Source organism: Bactrocera neohumeralis, chromosome 4 (assembly GCF_024586455.1).
Source record: "Bactrocera neohumeralis isolate Rockhampton chromosome 4, APGP_CSIRO_Bneo_wtdbg2-racon-allhic-juicebox.fasta_v2, whole genome shotgun sequence".
Lineage (NCBI taxonomy): Eukaryota > Metazoa > Arthropoda > Insecta > Diptera > Tephritidae > Bactrocera > Bactrocera neohumeralis.
The window spans coordinates 78,534,873-78,555,450 of NC_065921.1; the positions used below are offsets into that span (position 1 = coordinate 78,534,873).

Genomic DNA, 20,578 nt, shown 5'->3' on the forward strand with positions numbered 1-20,578 from the left:
GATCAGTTTGTACGACAGCTATATTCTATAGTCAAACGATATCGCCAGTTCTGACAAGCAAGCAGCTCATTGGCAAGGAAAGGACGCATGCAAAATTTCAGATAAAAAAAAACAAAAAGTTGAATGAAAAAAAGCGAAAAAAATCAAAAACTTAAAATCAGTGAAAGACACTAGAGGGCAATTGAAATGTGCAAGAAATTGCGTAGCAAAAGAGAATGTGCAAAAACGTGCGGGTAGAAAGTGCAAACGCAAGAAATGCCAAAAAACACAACAACAAAATGCGGGCAAAAAAGAAATGAAATTGCAATGTGTTTAACACGCAAAGCTGCGCTCTCGGGCACACCTCCTGCTCGGCTGACGTTTCAAAGCAATTCATTTGTATACATGTGTGTGTGTGTGCCCATGTTATTTCAGTAAAACAGCAAATGGAATTTTTTTCTTTCACTTTCTGGCTTTTGCTTGATCTTCTCTGCCGCTACTTTAGATGTTGCATTGTTGTTGTTTGCTTTGTAGTGTTATTGCTTCATTGCTCACACACTCTCCTGCATGCAAACATACTTATGCACATTTCAATGAGTATTCGTCACTTAACACACACATACCTACACACACTTATTTATTGCTCATTTTTTCAATTTCGGCAAGACAACTTTTTTGGCTGGAATATTCTTTGGTTTTTCGCTTCCATTTTTCTTCGACTCATTGCCTTCTACCTTTTCTGGATGTATTTGACCTACTTTTGCGCAACGGCAAGCCAAATAACAGCGTCAATGGCAGTGCGTCTCGCATGCAACAATGCAAACAATGAGTAAAAAGCTACAACGTACAACAATAGCAACAACCACAAGTACAACAAAAATGAAGTTTGCAAAGCACAGCTTAAGCGAGCGAGCGTTGATTTTGAGTTTTTTTTGGCTTTGTTTTCTACTACACATGTATGTATGTATGTACATATGTATATTAAGAGTGAAAAAAGTATGTACAAACTGTGGCCATTTCAAAGAACTGCGAAGAAACGAGTTTTCATTATTATGCAGTTTGTTAATGTGCTCTAATTTGGGTGAATTTTTGTTGGTAGATTTTGCTGTGAGACTCGAAATGCAGTTAGGTTAATGAAAAAATTACTTTGTAAAGGAAAAAAAATATTTAGATAGTTTTTGCTTGAAAACTTATTTATCACTTTTTTGTGATATAAAATAATAAGAAAGTTATATGAGGAAAATATTGTAAAATAGTATTGTATAAATGAGAAATAATTGTAATTTAATGTAAACATTTAAAATTAAAAACTTGAAAGGTTCCAAAAACAACAAAAAAATATTAAAGAAAAATAATAATTAAGATAAATTAAAAAATAAAAATTAAAAAAAATTTAATTACAAAAATTTTGAAATAGAAAAAAATTTAAAATATTATATAAAAAGTAAAAATTACAGAAACTTTAAAAATATACCTTTCTGGAAAAAATATTATAAAATATAAAATTTAAGTTTTTAACTCCGTAATTAAAATATTAAAGAATATTTTTCAACAAAAAGTAATATCTTTCAAGTTATGAAATAAAAAATTAAATTGAAATATAAAAAAATAATGTAAAATAAAAAACTTAAACAAATTTCATATATAAAACGTAAATACAATTAAGAACAAAGTCAAATACAAAAATCAAAGTAAAATTAGTATTAAATTAATAAACTTAAGAAAAAAATAATTAAGAAAAAATTGCTAAGTACAATTAAACTTCCAAAAAAATTACAAATTAAAATATTACAAAAGAAAAAATTATTTCAATTATTTTAATTAAATTTAACAAAAAAATGAAAATAATATTCAAATAATAAACTTATTAAAAAATAATTAAGAAAAAAATCAAGATTAGAACTTACGAAAAATTTCGAAATAAAAATAAAAAGTATAAATTAAAAGTAATTAAGCAAAAATGCAAATTGACATTAAATAAAAAATTTAGAAATTAAAAAAAATTAGACACTAAAAAAATTGAAAATAAAATTAAAATAATTAAACAAAAAAATATTATGAATAATAAAATAATAACTTAAAAAAAAATAAAATTAAAACTTAAAAAATTTCAAAATTAAAAAAATTATATTTAAAACAATTTAAAAAAAAATAATACTAGAAAAATGCAAATTAAAATTAAAACTTACAAAAAATTAAAAAAAAAAATTTTAAAATAAAAAAACATAAACATTTACGAAAAATTTCAAAATAAATATAAAAAAGTAAAAATTAAAATTTATTAAGAAAAAGTGCAAAATGGTATTGAACAAAAAATTTAAAAAATAAAAAAAAATTAGACGCAAAAAAAATTGAAAAGAAAATTATAATAATTAAACACAAAAAAATGAATTAAAAATATTAACTTAAAAAAAAAATAAAATTAAAACTTAAAAAATTTAAAAATTAAAATAATTATATTTAAAACAATTTAAAAAAATAAAACTAATATTAAAAAAATGCAAATTAAGATTAAAAAACTTACAAAAAATTAAAAAAAAATTAAATTAAAAAAAAACTTAACATTAAAAAATGAAAAAAAAAATGTAAAAAAATAAACAAATTTAAAAACGTTAAATTAATATTAAAATAATGAACTTACGAAAAAAGTAATTAAGAAGGATATACAAATTAAAATTGACAAAAAAATAAATTTTAGAACTAAAAAAACGAAAATTAAAAGAAAATTAAAGTAAAAAAAAATTAAAATTAAAATAATTGACAAAAAATTAAAAGAAAATAGAGTGAAACACCTAACAATCAGGCACTGACGGTTGGACAATTTTTGTCCGTTTATGGGGGTGTCCAGAAGTTGAGGTTTTACTGTAATTAAAAAATCTACAAAATTTAAAAAAATAAAAAAATTTAAATACTGAAACAAAGTTTGAAAAACATTAAAAAAAAATTAAGTAAACAACTTGTTGTATTTTAATTTATTAAAAAAAAGTAAAACAATCAAAACATAACATTAAAAAATTTGAAAAAAAGTTGATTAAATAAATAAATTATTGTTAATAATAATAATAATTAATTATAGAAAAATTTGAAAAATGATAAAATATAAATAATTAAAAAAAATTAACTCATTAAAAAAAAAATAAAACAAATTATAAAAACTAAAAAAGTTAAAAAAGCTTAAATAAAAGAAAATAAACTAGTAAATAAAAAAAAAAAAATTAATTAAAAAACTTAAAAAAATTAAAAACAAAATAAAAAGCTTAAAAAAATAAAAAATTAAAAAAAAAATAAAAAAAAAAAAAAAAAAAAAAAAAAAAAATTAAAAAAAAAAAAATTTTAAATAAAAAAAAATTTTAAAAAACTTAAAAAAAAAAAAAATTAAAAACAAAATAAAAAGCTTAAAAAATAAAATAAAAAAAAAAAAAAAAAAAAATTAAAAAAAAAAATAAAAAATTAATTAAAGAAAATAAAAAATTAATAAAAGCTTTAAGCAAAATAAATAATTAAAAAATATAAAAAGTAGAAAAAAATATAAACAAATAAAAAAAATATAAAAAAAATAAAATATTAAATTTGAAAAAAATTAAATAAGAAATATTAATTACAATTTTTTTTTTTTAATTTTAAAATCTGTGAAAAATACGATGAATAATAACAAAATAAAGCTGTTGAAATTTAAACTAAAATACTAAAAATATTAAAAATACTAAACCAGCCTAAAAAATAAAAAACTTAAAAAAATAAAAAACACTACAAAATTTAAACAATCTTAAAAATAATGTAAAAAAATATATAACAAAAATTAATAAATAAAAAATTAAATTTAAAAAAAAATTTATAACATCAGAAACTAAATAAAATAATATTAATAACAATTTTTTTTTTTTCAATTTTAAAATCTGTGAAAAATACGAATAATAATAACAAAATAAAACTATTGGGATTTAAACAAGTTTAAATTAAAAATACTAAATCAGCCATCTCAATCAGCTTTCTAATAGGGCCACGAAAGCCGATGGCGATCCAGAAGCTTCTGTGCTATTTGAAAGAAAATTGAAAACTTAATCTTAAATTGAATAAATTTTTTTCTCCTTTAAACTTTTCCAAACCCAATTTTTGTTAAAACTCGTGACCATAACAATAAACAAAAGAAAAGTATTTTCTTTCCCAAAATAACGGTATAAAGTTATAAGCATTGTTTAGCTTGGTATGTCGAACGCTTCATTGGCAAATGTCACTAAACTCATTTGCTAAGCGCGCTGCACTGGCCAGCGCTTTACCAAGCTACAATAGCGCGCCGTTATAGCCAGTATTTGCATTCATTGCGGGCGTCGTTGTTGTTTTGCCGTTTCATTTCCGCGCTTTGTTTGCGCAATTGCAGCGCATCCGTGACTTGTCACATTTTTCCATAAAATTTAAATTTTTCTCTTAAAAAATATTTTTTTATTTATCTGCAATCGCATTTTTTTACACTTTCTCGCGTGTAAATGCACAATGTATACATATATACACAGTCACACACACAAACACAAGCGCACAATAAACTTTGTGGGTAGCGGCGGCGCGCGGTGTCAACTCAGCCACCAACGCCAATTGTACAATTGTAATATTCGCAAATAGGCGAGAAATGTTTAAGACAAGGTGAGTGTGAAATTGCGGGGCGGCGGCGGCAGTGCAGTAAGTGCGCGCGGCGTTGAAGGGTTGCATTGTGATAATGCTTTAATTTACAATTCGTTCGTATATTAACATAATTTTATGGCATATTTGCCGAGAGACCACAACGGTGACGCTGAACGCGCCGCCTGCAGCGCCAGCCGCGACTGTGCAAGGTGGCTAACAGTGGCTGCTGACTGCTGGCAGACGCGCAACGCCGCGCGCCGACAAGCGTCAACAAAAGTGTCAGTTCGTTCACACCTTTTTAAATGCCATCAAAAGTCGTAGGCCAACAACTCGCAGCCAACAACTGGGCAAACAATGCGCGCGGCGCGTTTGGCTGAGAATAGTCCATAATATACCGTGATATATTTGTGATATGCCGCAGCGTTAAGCGTTATCAGACATGCTGGTGCTGGTGCAAAAAATAATCAACGTACAATAATAACAAAAACAAATCGGCGTATGCAAAGCGAAGAGCAGCAAATAAGATAAATGTGGTAAACAGTAAAGCGTCAAGTACTGAAACAATTGACTGTGGGCGTCTGAAACCGGCAGCTGTAGCCCGTTAAGTCGTATAACAATAGTAAAATGCTTAATGTACACTCACATTAAGTTGAAAGTTATGAAATCGCGGAGATAGTAACGAGTGGTTGAGAAAGAAAGTGGTGGTTGACTTAGCGACTTGCTGATTGCCTTTGTCCGGCGTTTGCGGACTAAAGTCTTGGACTTTAATAATTGGAAAGTCAAACCTTTCTTAATTTTTTTTTTTTCAGTACAGAAGTCTATAAGAGATCCAATATTTTTTAATGCCATATAATGTCATCAGCATAGATCTGATACAACCTATACTTAATATTATGAAGATTTTCGGTTTCAATCAATTATTGTCTTAGTTTTCTAAATATTCTTGAAAGCCGAGGTCTTACAGTCGTCAGACTGATATGAAACTGAGACGCTTTACGTTATACTTTAGTGGTCTGTTTTTCCTAAACGGATGCTTTCCACTCAACGAGGAAGATCTGAGAACATACCAACGACCCAAACCGGTTCCGTTCCCTGTTCCGCTCCGGTACTCTTAAGTGAACCGATTTTCTAGCGCAGTCCAAACCCGCTTTCCACTCAACGAGGAAGATCAGAGGACATACCAACGACCCAAACCGGTTCCGTTCCCTATTCCTATTCCTATACCCTATTCTTAAGTAAACCGATTTTCTACCGCAGTTCAAACCCGCTTTCCACTCAACGAGTTCCCTGTTCCATTCCGGTATACTTGACTGGTCCGAGTTTCTGAAACCACTCAACGACAAAGATCAGAGAAAATGACAACGACCGAAAACCCATTCCGTTCCCTGTTCCGTTCCGGTATACTTTAGTGGAAGATCTGAGAACATGACAACGATCGATAACCGAAACCGCACCACAGGGTGTAAGACAATATTATTATTTTTTGTTAGTCACAAGACCCCCACTAAGACTTATTAAGTAATTCAGTAGATTTGTTAAGAAACCTGATTCTCTTCCACCTCAGCTAGCCAACGTCTCTTAAGTTGGAGCATTATGAGCTGTGGTATGTGTCCCGTCTCATGTGGCTGAAGACTGGACATTTGCCAGATAATTTTCCAGCGTCCCATTATCCACTTTTCCAATCTTCTGAAGGTGTGTACTCTTAAGGGTATGTGCCCAGTGATGACCACCACAATGTTACTAAGCTTCCTTTTGTCCAGAAATAAAAAAAATTTGGTCTGTACACCATCAACACTATCCAAAAAAAACTTTGGGTACTTTGGTGTGCCCAGTGTTGCTTGTGTTCCAAGATCTGAGGCATTCCTCTAGGGTCCAATGCTTCAAACAACCCTTGCAGGAGATCAATGGTCTGGGGCATCTTAGGAGAATTGTTTAAAAGTCTAATATCAATCTTTATATAAGTCTATCTTCACACAACTTCGAAAGACGAAAGATTAGGTTAGGTTATATGGCCGCTTGCCGGTCCATATATAGACTTACTGATACTTAGTAATATCAGATGTAGATTCAGATATCGTAAGACGAGTTCTAGATAATACTGATCAGATGCCTAGGAAGCATTCCACTTCTACTGGAATTGAAGTGACTGATTCGGCAGCCACACGGTTGACACTTTTGTTGATCTCATCAGCAACTTCGTTTCTTTGGAATGCCTTGGTAGCCTGGAACCCAGTATACCTGTCGAAAGACCACAATTCTGCAAACAAAGTCTCAAATTTGCTTTTTTGAAAATTGAAAATTTAGTCCCATGTATTCCTTTCGCGACCACTATCAACAGCTGATAAGTGACAGCTGTCAGATTTCAAGCAAAAATCAGCTGATCAGCAAGAGACAGCTGATAACAACCAAAAAACTAGTCGAATTCGCGCTCAAAAGTCAAGCACTTAATATTGTACCATCGCACTAGCGCAGGCCAAACCTGCACAGCGGTCATACGGGCACGCATCAGCTGACATTTCGTCTGGCGCTGCTTGCTTAATAGTCAACGCTTTCAGCGCGCTATTTACACAGTCAAATTACTCAATGAGGAAGTAGCAGCCAGCAAGTAAGCAAGCAAGACTCGCGCGCGCTCATCATCACTACTCATCGGTTCGCTTGTACTCGGCTCGCGGCTGTAACGGCGACGACCTTTTCGTTGAACGCATCAACACCTCCAACAACTAAGCCTATCAGTTGTACACTCGTTGGCGCTCATGCTCAACAGCCAAAGCGCAGACACATAGCGCGTGGAATCGCCGTCTGTCCACGCAAGCGGCGTCTGACTACTGTTTAACGAGCACAAATAGTGAAGAGCGCGTTGTTGTTTTTTCAAGCTTTAGATGGTTATGTATGCGCTGCTGAAAGCGAAGGTAAAAATCTGTGATGCTGTGCGCGCGTGTGTGTGTGTGTAAGTGTGTTGTGCGCGCCATCAGCTGGCGACAACTTTTTTCGCCATTTGTTTGTATATTCACCTCATTACTTTATTTGCGCTTAATGGTGCGGGCGTGCGCGCGAATTCGCTTTGAGATTAACACATTAACGTCCGCGGTATGCGCGCTACCATTATTTACTTTTAAATTCGGTAAAATTGTGTGGGGTTAAAGGTTAATAGTGGCCGCCGCGCTTAAACGGCTGTGTGTGTAGTCAAGCATTTTTCGTTTGTGTTTGCTTTTGTTTTTGCTGGACGCGCGCACATGTGACTAATGTCGCTTTTGTGGTAAACCGCCAACAAGCAGCTGTCGCATGGCTGCTCCCCCTACAAATGCGCGCGCTCTGCCCACACTTGGTTGCTCAGCATCGCTCTCGGTTTATGCTCTGCGGCTACATAACATGGCAGCGCGTTGTTGCGCTTTTCACATTTTTCCACCCATTAGCGTCGCCAATGAAGCTGAACTATTTTCAAAGCGCTTTAACGTGTTGTTTTTAATTACATACCATTTTTCGCCGTAGTTGTTCTGCGGTTTGTTTTGTTGTGTCATTCGTTGTGTTTTAGTTTTTTTTTGTAGTCTTGGTTTTTGTGTTTTAGGTTTTTTGTAAATTCTTTTTTTTTGTATGTGTTTTTTATTTGTTTGTCTATAAGTTGTTGTGGTTGGTTTGCTTTTTGCGTTCCGGTGTTGTTTTTGCTAGTTCTTACGCTCTGAGCTCGCTTGACATTTTAATACCTTTGATCACATTTTTCGGCAGAGATTTTCTTACGTATTTGCTGACGCCATAGAATATAGTTTGACAGCTGAGATTTGGCGTTCTAGTAGGCGCGGCACGGGTGTGGAATCATATCATCGATCTATAGGTTTGGTAGGTGAAATATGCGAAATATTTGCCAGAGGGCGTCATTAGTTAAGACCTTGAGATAGCTGTACGGTCTCTGTGCTCTGAAAGAGTTTAAGGTATTTGAAAAAAATTCTGAAACACTCTTTATAAGTATTGCATATATTTAGGAAATCTATACCTTTATCTAAGCTTCAATAAAACTCTGTTGCCCTAAGCTCCATACAACATTTTTTATTACCCATGGTTTTAGCTAGCGTATTGCCTGAAAAGCGCTCGTTTTCAAAACGTTTCTAAAATTCTCTGCATGCTCAAAATAAAATAATAATGAAGCAAAGTATCTGATATCTTTTTCACGGTGGTCTTTTTAATAGACTTTCTGTCTCGTGTGGCAAATTATGGCGCTGTAAACTTTTCCCAAGCTGGATGATCTGTCTTGACTTTAAAAGTTTTCAATAACTGTTCTCTTTGTATTTTTGTTTCTTTCGAAGAATTGTAACCTTGTTTAAATTATCAAGCTATTTTTCTTTTATTGGTATCCGGTATCTTTGAGCTGTAGGCTTTCTACTAATCTATCTCGTATGACATATAATAGAGCTATAAACTATAAACTTTCCCCAAGCTGGACGATTTGTGTTGAGTTTATACTTGATAAATAGCTGTCATATTTTCTTTATATGTTCCAAGAATTTAAACCTTTGTTTAATCTTTTAAGTACTTTTTCTTTGTTGGGTATATTTGATTGAAAGTTGAAGTACTTTTCTTTCTCTCTCTTATTAAGCTTAGAGTCGGTATTATATTTTTGTTGAAGTTTTCTATGCTGCTAGATCACTGAGAATTGTATAATTTCTCACAATCGGGAGGGTTTTTAGTATATATTTTTCCGAATTGTTTTAAAAAATATTTTTCTTGCCTGTTCTGGCTTAAGTACTTGAAGTGGATTTGCGAGATCTTTATGAATTGATATGTCTTTGGCAACTATTGACCATCGAAATAAGTGTAAGCATTTTCTAAGCTGCCGGTTCACTAAGAACTAACCAGTATCTAATTTTCGCTCAGGTGTTGCGTTTATAACTTTTTAGAAAACTCTTTTTGTTGGTTTTTCGTGACGTTCTGAAACTAGTAAGGAATATTCTTGAGTTTTGAGTGAGGTTTACTTAAAGTTTATCATATATTTTTCACCACTAAAAGTAGCGTAAACATTTTCTAAGCTGACACATCTCCATGAACCCTCCAGTACATACTATTCGCTAAAATTTTTCGTATACAACTTTTTAAGAATCTGTTTTTGTTGGTTTTTCATGACGTTCTAAGGCTAGTGATGAGTAATCTTGAGTTCTGAATCGGAGTTTTCATTTGCTAAGCTGCCGGATCGGCAAGAACTATTCAGTAACTTATTTTTGATAAAACTTTTCTTGTATAACTTTTTAAGAATCTCTTTTAGTTGGTTCTTCGTGACGTTCTAGAGCTAGTGATAATTATTCTTGAGTTCTCAGTCAGGGTTTTAAAAACATTCTGAAATTTAACTACATCTATTTTAGCTAATTTTACATTGTGTTCGTTTTTAAACTAGCTGCAAATGAGCGTAAACATTTTCTAAGCTGCCAGCTCAGCAAGAACTATGCAGTAACTTATTTTCGTTAAGGTTTTTGGTATAAAAATTTTTAAGAATCTCTTTTGCTTGGTTATTCGTGACGTTCTAGAGCTAGTGAGGAATATTTTTGAGTTCTGAGACAGAGTTTTTGGAACGTTATTTAAAGTATAGAATATATTTTTGGACTACTCTTTCATTCTAGGCTTTTTTGCAAGTAGTAGTTCGGGTGATATAAACTTACATGCAGTATATATGTACATACATGTGTATATATAATTTTTTTCTAGTGCAATTATCTTTTTTTTGTAATTTTTTATTTCATTGGTTTTATTTTTTTAATTTAAAATTTTTGTTATATAATTTTTTTAATTTCATTTAATTTTTTTTAAATTAATTTCATTTTTAATTATTACTTTTTTAATTTACTATTTTTAATTTAATTAAATTTAATTCTTTTTTAATGTTTTATTTTAATTTATTTTTTTATTTTTTTTATTTTTTTTTTATTTATTTTTTTATTTTTTTTTAAATTTAAAAAAAATTTTTTTTTAATGTTTTTTATTTTTTTAAGTTATGTATTTTTTTAAATTTTTTTCATAATTTTTTTAATTTTTGTAATTTTTTTTTATTATTTTTTTAATTTTTGTAATTTTTTTTAATTTTATTTATAATTTAATTTAATTCTTTTTTAATTTTTGTTTTAATTTATTTTTTTTAATTTGTTTTCACATTTTTTTTTATAATTTAATTTTTTTTAATTTAATTTAATAATTTTTTTAATTTATTTTTAATTTTACTTTTTACCTTAATTTTTTGTTTTTGCAAAAGCCATCAATATCCAATTCTCTTCACAGAAGTAATCTATCAACGCAATATGACTCGCTTGCTTGTTGCGCCAAATCATGTGTCTTGCCAAATTCCAAACTTTCAAATCCAACAATTTTGGCAAACAGAAAGTACGGCAACAAAAACCTTAAAGCAACAACAAAGAAATTTAACTAGAATAGAATTTCCGCATAGTTCGCAAATGCGCTGACGAAAATTTCTAAATTTCTACTTTCAACAAATGACGCGCTGCTGCGGTGAACACTGAAAGGGCAGCATAGAAAAAACTTTGCGCTCGAATGGAATTGGAAATTGAAAAATAAAAACAAATATGAAAATAAAAAAATAAAAGCAAAAGAATTAGTCACAATGCGTACGTAAGAAAAGCAACCAACAACAATACGATTTTCACTTTTCGCCTAGCGCGCGTCACAGCGCCGATGAACTGTGCGACATACGCGGCCAGCGCACTGACGCGCTTGCCTTAATGCCGGCGCACGAGCTGCCGCGCTAATGCGAACGTAACATGGTTACGCGCAAATATGCGAATATCGCTAAAAATCATGTGGAAAGGGAAGAAGTCATTGGCATTAAAAGCCAAACAATATGTTTTGTTGGTTTGGCGCTCGCTATGTACTATTTCGTTCACCAGCCAGCCAGCAGCGCCAGTTTGTATAACGAGGCTAGCAAAGAAGACCAAAATCCATGCGTTAGCGCAGCGCGCATATGCATGCTTTTCACATTGGCACTTGTTGGCAACGGAAAAATATGTACAACAAAGCAATGACATTATCGTGACTATAGTGTCAACGGCATATCTACGAGCTATGCATCAGCATTGTTTTTTTTTCTTCCAAATTTTGCCGACGACGCCGAAATGTCGCAATTACAATACAACTTTTTGTACGCGTACTGCGCTTAGCTGACTTTGTTGTTGTGCGCCGGTGGCAGTGCCTGCAAGTTAGTTAATTATTTTGCACGTTTTTGCTGAAGGCGCTGCTATTTTCAGCTTTTGCAATTGGAGCGCGTTACTAGAGACGACTGGGTGCGCGGCGCGGTTGCAATTAAATTTAAGTGCGTCAATTGTCTGTACGATTATAAACAGTAAAGGTTAGATATTAAGGAGAATTTGGCTATTGTTATATACAAAATGAGTTTCAATAAATTTTGTGAGCGCGCGTTCAGCTGGCGCGCGCTTTGTGGGTGTATGTAGTTCTGAGTAGCGAATATTGCCGCGCGGCTTAGAAATATTTGCATGGACTTGAGCGCTTACTCACATAAAATATGTATATTCAAGTAGAGTAGAGTGGCTGGTGATATGCAATTTGAATTTTGAATTGAATTGTCTAAGCGCGTGTAGAGCCGGCGCGTTGTGTGCGCGCTCGCGTTGAAGCTGAAGGCGCGACATGGAACGACGCGCTCACTCAGTTGCTTCGCAAAAAGGAAATTTTATTAAATAAATATATTTAATTTATGTTGCCGCATTGTTTTATAGTTAAACACAATTTACAATAACAACCCTAAATATTTTATTTTATGAAAAGCGCATCAACAGTAACCAAAGCGGCGCGCGCTGCTAGATGTTTATGTATAAACATATTATTTGTAAAACTGTAATAGCACCGTAACAATAAATTTCGCAAGACACAGCGCACGCCACACACGCACATATATACATATGAGAATATATACTAAAATTACCCAACCAACTTACCGCGCGCTATAAAAAAAACCGACCGCCTGCTGTGCAAATTTCGCACACGTATGATGTATAGCGCGTCGCGACGCGCCGCGTCACACACCGCGTCTCTGCGCGCGCTGTTTTACATTTAAGCAACATGTGCGTGCTGGCGCTTTTTCTTTTTTACTATTTGAAAATTTCTTGGCAACAAGTCGTTTGTTGACGCTATTTGCGGCATACCCTTTTGGCGCGTCGCTTTTATATTGATATTTTTTTTGTTACTGCTTTGCTTTCGCGCAAAGCGCATTGCATGCAGTTTGTCGTCGCGAAGCGCATGTGTTGTTAGTGTTAATTTCGCTGCAATCCATTTTGCGTCTCATCCGACCGCCGCTTTCGTAACAACGCGTATGCATATATAGCTTGCGTGCCGCTTGGCGTTTGCCGCATTGTTTGTGCTATATTTGCAAGCCGCGTCTCGTCTTCATAAACAACATATCAGCTTGGCAGCAGCAATTGTTGCAAATTTTTTAATTGGTGCGCGCCTGCATGTTTGTGCGGAAAATACGAAACAATTTTTAAATTGCCGCTAAATTTTGGCGCTAAGTGTTGCCTGCTGCCACGGAGTGTATGATAAATTTGAGATTTATACTTTTTCAGATGCTCGATCTTTTTCTACTTTTATCCGCCCTTCTATCTCTCTCCCTCTCTCTTTCACCCTACATATATCTCTCTCTTTCTACCTCTATATTCTTCTCTCCCTCCCCATATATCTCTTTCTAACTTAATAAAATCCCCTCTCTTATCGTACCGTCATTTTTAGCTTCCCAAAAACCGCCTGGCAACAGTGATCGTGACAAATGTCACACCACATGGGTTTATTGTCAGAGTTGCATTGCTATTTATTTTTATTTTCTCTCCTGTTTTTAGTACTTGACAGCCATGTGTAAAGTATCAGTTTACTAGTAAAGTTCTGAGGAAAACTTTAAAAATAAAACTACAACAAAAATAGGGAAAGATAAAAAGGCACGAATAAATAGTTCTGCAAGTGATTGACATTTGATTGAAAACAACTGTTTGTTGTAGGCGCCCAGCGCTTAGCACGCACTTGTACGCTTTCGCGTGAACTACAAAGTTCTATACTAGATACTATTTAAAGTAGGCTACAGTATGCGTAAATGAGTTGTACTCACAGGCTGACAGCTCAGTGACAGTTCAAGTGTTGAGTATAAAGTGGTCTAAACTATGCGAGCTGGAGGTCGAAATTTAATACCGTTGCGGAAAATTGTATTTTTATCGTGTGAGAACAGGGAATGAGATAAATTTGGTTTAGGAACATTTTACAGACAAAACAAAAAAAATTAATAATAAAAAAATTTTAAATAAAATAAAAAAAAAATAAAATATGTAACTATAAAACAAAAAAAATTAAAATAATTAAATAAAACTAAAAAATTAAATGAAGGATTAATTAATAAAAAAAAATTATAAAAAATTAAGAAAAAATTCAAAAATTATAAAACATAAAAAATTTAAAAAAATTTTAAAACAAATAAAAGAAATTAAACAAAAAAATTATAAATTTAAAATAAAATTTTATATAAAAAATTATTATAAAAAAATTATCAATTTAATATGAAATTTTATATAAAAAATTATTATAAAAAAATTAAAAAAATTAAAAAAGTTAAATATAAAATAAAAATAAAAAAATTAAAATTAAAATTAAAATAATTAAAAAAAAGTAAATTAATTTCAAAAAATTATAAAATAAATTATTTAAAAAAATATAAAAATATTTTAAAACAAATAAAAAAAATTAAACAAAAAAATTATGAATTTAATATAAAATTTTATATAAAAAATTATTATAAAAAAATTAAAAATTTAATATGAAATTTTATATAAAAAATTATTATAAAAAAATTAAAAAATTAAAAAAAAATTTAAATATAAAAAATTTTAAAAAAATTTATATAAAATTTAAAAAACAAAATATTTCAAAAGATTAAAAAAATAACAAATAAAAAATTTAAAATAGTTGTAAATTATGCGAGGTTTGGAGGTCGAAATTTAAAACGGTTTTCGAAAATTGTATTTTGTAAATTGCAGAGTGGCCTAAATTGGATTTTTTTCAGTAAAAAACAAAAAAAAAACTTAATTTAAAAAAATAGTATTAAAATTAGAAAAAGGTTTTAACAATTAAATTAAAATAAATTCAAAAAAGTTAAATAAATTAAAAAAAATGGAATAAATTAAAAAAAAAATTAAATAAATTAAAAAAAATTAAATAAATTAAAAAAATTAAATAAATTAAAAAAAAAAATCCAAAAAATTAAATAAATCAAAAAAAATTTAATAAAACATTAAAAAAAAAATTAATAAAAAATTAAAAAAAAAAAACAATAAAAAATTAAAAAAAAAAAAAAAAAATTAAAAAATTAAAAAAAAAAATTAAAAAAAATTAAAAGCAATAAAAAAAGCTTTTAACTTTTAAAAAGATCAAAAGAAAAAATAATTAAAAATTAATTAATAAAAATAAATAATAAGAACTTTTAAAATATTTTTTGAAATAGTAAATATTTTTAAAACTTTCTATAATTATAATGTAATTTAATTAAATTTTAATATCTTTAAAAATACTTTTTTATCAGTTTCAATTTAATTTAATTGTTTTATAAAAAATATTTTGATTAATGAAAGTAAATTAAAAAATATATTTAGAATAAATTAAAAAAATATAATTTACTTAATACTAAAGTAAGTAATATATTTTATTAAAAAATATTTAAAAAATCTTTGTGGAAAAATTAATTAAAAAAGTAATAAAAAACTAATTTCGAAGAAAAAAATGTTTGAAAAAGATTAAATTACTACAACAAATATAGTATTTAAAAATGTATAAAAATTAGTTAAAAATAATTAAAAAAGTGTTAAAAAAAAACTAGTTTCAAAAAAAAAAATGTTTGAAAAAGATTAAATTATTGCAAAAAATACATTTAATTTTTAAAATTTTTTTTTAGTATTTTGATTTTTTTACCTTAAAATTTGTTCGAAAAAAAAACAAAAAATATTTGGATTACGATTTTTTTCAATAAAAATATTTAAAAATGTTTTTTGAAAAAAAAAATTAAATTATTACAACAAAAATATTTAAAAAAAATGTATCTTATATTCATTATTTTGATTTTTTTTTACCTTATTATTTTTGGAAAAAAAAATTTGATTTTAATTTTTTTTTAAATAATAATATTGCAAAAAAAAAAAAATATTTAAAAATTAATTTTTTTATTATTTGTTAATTTTTTACTCAACCTAATATTTTTGAAAAAATAAATACTTCCCTTTACAAGTTTTTTTTATAATAATACTTCATAATATAAAAAAATTATATCAAAATTGGTCCAAGAATGGTCCTGATCCACATTGGTAGCAAAAAGTGATCATGATCGTGTCGGTTTCCGAACTGCAGAACCCATACTCTCCACAGAAAAAAGTACAAAACACTCCTCAAATATAATTAGCATTACTATCAAACCGTTAGCCACTTTCAAAGAAACCTCTAATACCAAATAGATCCAACACGATCACCGGCGATCGCCACGTTATTTACAACAAACAAACAAATCTATTCACAGTCAATTTCGCGCATACAAATGCCAAATGCATAGACAGCCACATTTTTGGCAAATCAAATGAGCGAAAACTATTCACGGCAGCCGCACGAGGCATGCAAATGAATTGCAATGACAACTATGTTTGTTGTTGTAAAGCACACAACATAAGCGGTGCGTAGACAGGCGGATCGCTGCTTGACGATCTCTACAACATGTGCACGCATGCAAGGCAACTTCATGTTGCAACATATCACTTGCCACAGCGGACAAACACTAATTGCAAGTGTAGTCCATACATCAGCGAAAATGTGTGAAGACACAAATAGCAGTTGCTGCGTGCCGATCTACAGTCGGTCTGCACGGGGCGCTGTAGCCAGCTACACGGTTCGCTAAATTCCCTAAACTTGTGCGAATTGCGGCTAATGAAATGAATTATTGTATTTACAATTTTCGGTTGCCTGCAATGAAGTTCATTAAATGTGAGCGCACGCGTTGCGCAGCGCTGACTGATCGACTGTGCGTTAGGGTGAGCACATATAGATGACATAAGGAATGTGTGGCGACAAATGCAATTATTTTTTTATTTTTATTTTTGTTTATAAAAATGAGTTCTTTTCATATTTTGACACTAATTTCTATTTTTTCGCTTTCATCACTCCCTTGCAACGCGCGCCACTATGTGCTTAGCCTAAGTGCCACAAAACTTTTCAAAGTTTTTTTTGCCTTATTTTTTTCTTATTATTATTTGTTTTCTTATTATTTTTTCTTTACTTTTCATAATCTTCCTAGTTTTCTCTCTCCACTCTGCGCATAGCCTTAGCTGGGTGGGCGGTCGTTCTGTCGCACGGTTAGTCGCTGGATATCGGCACTGACTACCTGTCACTTTGAATTTATCGCAACTAGAGTGCATTAGCGTGACACTCCTCCCTAGACAGGCCTCCAAATGCGCCGGGCATCACCGGTATGCAAGTGTATGTGTGTGCTTTCCTTGGCAATGCGTCGTCGTTGCTCTGCTCGGTGGAGGCAGGTGCGCTTCGCCTTGCTTGACGTTGTGCCTCAAGATTTATGTATTTTTATTGCTGCTTACAAGGTGTATTATTGTTGTTGTTGTTCTAGTATGACTTGTGTGTTGATTTACGTTTTCGTCGTGTGTGTCAGCGTTAGTTATTGCTTTGTGTTTTTTGAGAAATTTTTGAAATTTTGGTAGAAATTGTTGATTTTTTTCGAAAATAAATTTTTTGTTTTATTTTGTTAAAGGTTTTTTGTTTTTTTTTTTTTTTTTTGTTTTTTTTTTTTTTTTTTTTTTTTTTTTTTTTTTTTTTTTTTTTTTTTTTTTTTTTTTTTTTTAAAATATTTTTTTTTTGTTTTTTTTTATATTTTTTTATTTTTTTACATGTTTTTTATATATGTTTTTAATTAAAATTTTTCTTCGTTTAAAAAAAGTTTCAAAATTAAAAAAAATAATAATAAAAACTTAAAAAAAACTCAATTAATAAAAGTAAAAAATTAAAATAAAAAATTAAATATAAAATTAAAAAAAAAAATTTAAATATAAAATTAAAAAAAAATTAAATATAAAATTAAAAAAAAATTTATTAAATTAAAAGAAAAAAAAATAATTTTAGTGTATTTTTTCACATAATTTCTAATTATTTCTTATAACTTGTTTATGTACATACATATGTATACTCGTATACATACATATATATATTATTTATTTTCTCAAAATTTTTATTTTTTTAATTCAAAATAATTTTAATTTTTTAAGTATTATTTAAAATTTTTTTTAAAATTTTTTTTAAATGTTGGTTTTAAATTTTTTTTTCAATATATTTATTAATTTTTCTTTTTAATTTTAATTTTTTTATTTTAATTTTAATTTTTTTATTTTAATTTTAATTTTTTTAATTAAATTAAAATTTTTTTTGTAAAATTTAATAACATAAAAAAATAAGAAAACACGTTTTTTAAATTAAAAAAAATAACAAAATATACAATTGATGTAAAAAAAACAAATAGTTAAAAATTTAATAAAATTAAATAAAATAATAAGAAAAGAAGTAAACTTAAAAAAATATCAAAAACAACAATTGTTTAAAAAAAGAAATAATAAAAAATTGTAAAATACTTTTTTTTAATTTTCGTGTTTTTTATTTAATTTATAACTATGTACATATGTATTTATTTATTATTTTTAAATTTTTTTAATTTTTAATTTTTTATTTTAATTTTTTTAAATATTGTTTCATATTGTTTTATATTATTTTTTGTTGTAAATGTAAATTAATTAATTAAATATAAATTGTAAAATATGTTTTTTTTTAATTAAAAAAATTTTTTATAAAGTTTTTTTCACATAATTTGTTATATTGTTTTATAACTTGTATTTATTTTATTTATTTATTTTTTTTAATAATTTTAATTTTTTTTAATTAAACATAATTTTATTTTTTTGGTTATTTTTTTTTAATTTTTTAAAAAATCTTTTGTTTTTAAATTTTCTTTTTAATTTTTTTTAATTTTTTTTAAATTTTTTTTTAATTCCTTTTATTAATTATTTAAAAAAATATGTTTTTAATTTTTTTATTTTATTTCTTATTTCGTTTTTTAATTTAAAAAAAAAACAAATTTTTGTTATTAATTTTTTTTTTGAATTTTCGTTCTAATTTAAAAGTTTTTTTTTAATTTTTTGAAATTTTTTTTTAAATTTTTGTTTAAATTTTATTTATTTTTTTCTAATTATTATTTTTTAATAAATATTTTTGAATTCTTTTACATTCTCTGCCATGTGCGTGCGCTGCGTTAATCGCTTATGACAGTGGCGACAAGTCATTGGCATTGCGCATCATCATGCGTGTATGTATGTGTGATGTGTTATAACATGCAGGCAGTCAACACAGGTGGAGGTTGCTCTAAGTGCTCCTTGTAGATTTAAATCGCTATAATTTTACACATGTACACATGTTCGTCTCGCGTATGCATGCGCCGCTCTCCCCGCTTCGGCCCTCCCCACAAACCTTGCACAGAGTGTGTGTATATAAATAAATAGTTGCATTTCAGATTTTTCTGATGACTTGCTTTCTTGGCATAGCCATTTCCATGAGTTGTGCGTGTGTCTGTTTGTGTGTCTCTCTCTAGCTCTTTTGACTTTGAGTGAATTCATAGAAAATATATCATGGCACCAAATTTAATTCTTAATTATTCTAATGTTTACAGACACATAAACACCGTTAGGCACTTATTATGAGTAACGCGTATGTGGGCAGAGTAAGATTTTCGGTGGATTTGTCATTTTTAATGGCGTATTAGAATTTAGCGTGGCAAATTAATATCACATTTTCACATGGCGAGCACTCGCTGAGCGGCTACACTGTGTTAATGCATGTACTTGTATGTGAGTGTGAATGTGTGTGTATTTTAAATCGCTTAATAATTAGTGTTGTCTTTAATGGTCTTTATTGCCGCGTGTAGACATCTAATTTTATATGCTTTGGACAATTTTAATTTAATTGACATTGATGAGCAGTTTCGCTGCTGAGGGCCATAAAAAATCGATTGAAGCATGACAGGCGGTAGTTTATGAGGTGGGTGGGTGAAAGGGCAGGAAATTTTTTCGATGCAAAAGAAAATAATATAGAGTAGAAAAGACAAAAATTAAAAATAATAACAACAACAAATTAATCATATATTTATATTAAAAAAATTAAATAATTAAAAAAAATTATAATTAAAATTAATTACAAAAAAATTCTACTTTACTAAAAAGACTAATAACAACTAGAAAAAAAAGTAAATAAAACAACAACAAATTAATCATATACATATTTATATTAAAAACATTAAATTAAAATTATAATTAATTAAAAAAAATTTAAATTAACTAAACAAATACGTAACTAGAAAAAAATTATTAATGAAACAACAACAAATTAATAAATATATGTATGTATATTAAACAAAAATTAAAATTATAATTAATTAAAAAAAATTTAATTTATTAAAAATAATAATAAATAGAAAAAAGTATATTTATTAAAAACAAAAACAATAAAAAATAGGAAATAAAAAAATAATAATAATACAACTATTATTTGGTTACAAAATAAAATTTAAAAATTTTGAAATTAAAAAAATTTATTTCAACATTTTGAAATTAACAAAAATTAAATTCAAAAATTGTTAAATTACAACAATAAATACACAATTTTTTAAAATAAAAAAGCAACTGTCACTGCCTACTTCAAGAATAAACCTCTTCCTGTGTTGTCAATTGTCAGCTGTCACTTGTCATAAAGTCTTACATGGCAAAAAGTGAAGTTATAAGTAATACCTTGAGTTCCCTGATCTTATCTCATACCATCTACATATATTATAACATATATTACAATGTTTTTTATCCGAAACATGAAAATATAAAAGAATATTTGTAAATAGGCTGTCAGTTGTCAACTGTAAGCTGTC

General features: G+C 28.7%; 1 protein-coding gene across 13 annotated transcripts in view; it reads left to right on the forward strand.

Annotated features, from left to right (window-relative positions):
• LOC126755508 (heterogeneous nuclear ribonucleoprotein L) overlaps nucleotides 1-20,578 on the forward strand; it is a 309,695-nt gene that overhangs the window by 78,019 nt on the left and 211,098 nt on the right. The window lies entirely within an intron of this gene.